Raw genomic sequence first — 3,273 nt, 5'->3', positions numbered from 1 at the left:
AGGTCAACATCGTGGATCACCCCCCAACACTGGGGGGGAAGACTCACAGGACCTGTCTCTGCGGGATGACGATCCCACCGGCAGCGACGACTCTCACCACTCTGTGGACGACCCGACCAACCTGGCCCCTCTGGTGTCCAACCACCTGCAGCACCTGCGTCAGGTACAACTGGGCCAACCACCACCCCCACTCCTGCCACATCCCAGGAGACACCCAGGATCCCTGCCCCACCACCACAACGCAGCCAGGCTGACCAGGAGGGACACGGTGTACCGGGCACCCAGGAGGAGGCAGGCGACAACGCAAATGCCACCCCTCAGGGGTCCCGGAGACCCGATGTGCCCACAAGGGCAGGCCAGGCGCAAGTGGGCAGGGGTGGTGGGAGTGGAGGACGGCGGAGGCGCGAGCCTGACCAGTTGGCTGCAGAACCGGTATATTCCCATGTAAGAAACATCCTGGACACATACTGGCAGGACACCACGGGCATGAGCCAGGTTGTGTCCACCCTCAACGAGATGAAGGGGACCCTCGAGGAGATCAAGACCCAGCAGGCCCAGCAACATGCGGAGCAACATGCCTGTCAACAGCGACACCAAGGACGGATGGAGGACAGACAGGCGGAGCTTGTGACGGTGCTCACGGGAATTAACCGTTCACTCCGTCGGATAGCCGACAACATGGGCAACCCTCCCTGTGCCACCAGGCGAAGAACATCACCACCCACAGGGAGGGATCAGGAGGAGGAGGATACATCCGACGGAGCATCCCAAGCATCATCACAGCCTGCTTCTGAGGGTTCCCGCAGGAGGGCGGGTCGTCCACGGAAAAGGCCGTGAGGGTCGGCGCAACAGCACCATCTCCCAGGACACCTGGCCTGGCACCTGGCCCACTGGCCCAACAGCAGCACATCAGCAAATGACATTCTCTGCCACATGGACTTGCTGGTCACTGTCTGACCAATGTTGACAAAGACTGTGGCATGGACTCTGATGATTTCCAATGGCAAGGATACCAACTCCCCCAGTGAACTTTGGATTCCACACACCCGGAAAGCCCCTCTTGTCATACCCCCCCCAACACGTACCCCAACACAAATAAAAACTTACACGATCAAGAGATGATGCCTACATTTTGCATTATTACATTACATGTGTCTTGTAAAGTCTAACCATGCCTGAGTTCTCATATGACTTCAACCATCCATACCCTGGGGCCTGAGTCTGGCACAGGACACACATGGGTCACAATGTATTAGGCAAGACAGACATGGAGCACCATACACACCCGTGATGGGCCCAACCAGCTGAGGGGGTGGCCGCACAACCGTGCCGACAGACATATTGAGTACAGCAACAGTCATGCGCAGAGGTCAGGGATCATGTGGAGTGTCCTGGGGGGCACCCAGGTATGTGTAGACAGGTGGCAGAACCATGTCCTGCAAGCTTGAGTCAGGTGGATGCAGAGAATGGTGGCCTGGCCAACGTTGGATGCATGGGGATGGCACATGTCACAATACCCACACAGTCATGGACATCATGCACAATACAGAGTCTAATCCCAGACAAACAGCTTGCATCTTGCTACTCTACACATAGACACATAGCCACTATCACTGAGAACCATGCCAGACATGCCGTATGCACCGTGGCAACACACCAGCATTGACTGAGAAGAGGCACCTTGGAGGCATAGGGACACCTTTATTAGTCATGTATTCCGGAATGCAGAGGCAACTCGGAGTACACATACACAGGTCATGTGGAGTAACATGTGGGTCCAACACTGGCACCCCCCTTCTGCACCACAAATGCTTGATATCCATGGAACTGCCACACAAGTGTCGGCTAACAGCTAAACACCCCCTGCTGCTCACGGAGAGGCTGCCTTACACCATTGATCCTCTGATGTGGAAGTCCCACACCATGTCAAGCCAATGCAAACCGTATGTGTCCGAGGGCAGTGTTACACACATTGATGCCTTCATCACAATCCACTATCCCATTACAGATGACTGTCAACAAGTCTGACTATCTATTCAGGTGAATCCAGCTACATGTCATGTGTCCCATGGTGATGCGACATGTCTGCAGAGGAACCAAACATCGACAGGGGCAGTGTGCACACATCGTAAACAACTGCCACACCCAATACACCCCTGATGCATCCCTTACCCTAAGGAGACTTCCAAACTTGTCCGTGCGTGTAACGCTGAGTCAGCACACGATGACGTGTCCATGAGGAATAGCAGTGCCACAACAATGCAACCAGCAGACGGCATGCGCAAGTACCTGGGGATGAGAGACACACAAGAAGTCAGCCACAAAAAGCTCATCCACTTGCATGTGCATGTACTCGACACATATAAGGATGACAACATGCTAGGTCACAATTATGACTGTGGAAATACACTCTCATCACTGGCACCATCACTCGAGTGACACATCCACACACACCTCTGACTCACGTGGCATACATGCAGATGGACACACACATTGCAAAACATGCCACACAAGGACCAATGCGTGCACACTCAGACACTGGTACTCACCACTAAGCAAAGAAGTCGCGTATGAGCCGACTCCGGATGTCCTCTTGCGGAACCACATCCTCCACATCACTAGCCCCATTGCCAAGCCCTTCGTCCTCCACGGGTGGATGGTCCTGATCATCTTGATCCAGGATGAGTGGCACAGCTTTCTCAACTGCCATGTTGTGCAGCATGCAGCAGACCATGAAGATTTTGCATACCTTCACCGGGGCATATGGGAGGGCGCCGCCGGTCTTGTGTAGGCACCTGAATCGGCTCTTCAGGAGGCCAAATGTCCTCTCTATCACTCGCCTTATCCGGCCATGGGCGGTGTTGTAGCGGAGCTGGGCCGGCGTGCTGGGGTTGCGGAGAGGTGTGATCAGCCATGGCATGTTGGGATAGCCAGCGTCCCCTACATGGAAACCACATGGACATAAGTAGGACAGGAGAAGCAGTCAGGATGGAAGTCTACGCAAAATACAGGACAGACAGAGTGTACCCACCAGCAACACATGCTCGTTCATTGCGCAGCTGCGTCATCATTTCAGGCACCCTGCTACGCCTCATGATGTAGGCATCGTGTGCTGATCCTGGAAAACGAGCACAGACATGTGAAATCACCATGTTGGACAGACACACCACAAGGGCATTGATGGAGTGGTAGTGCTTGCGATTCCTGTACGCTACCTCCTGTGCCTGTGGTGGTACCAAAGCCACATGTGTCCCATCTATGGACCCAATGACA

This window comes from Triturus cristatus, chromosome 6 (genome assembly GCF_964204655.1).
Source record: "Triturus cristatus chromosome 6, aTriCri1.1, whole genome shotgun sequence".
NCBI classification, from domain to species: Eukaryota; Metazoa; Chordata; class Amphibia; order Caudata; family Salamandridae; genus Triturus; species Triturus cristatus.
Note: the sequence above shows the minus strand (reverse complement) of the source record.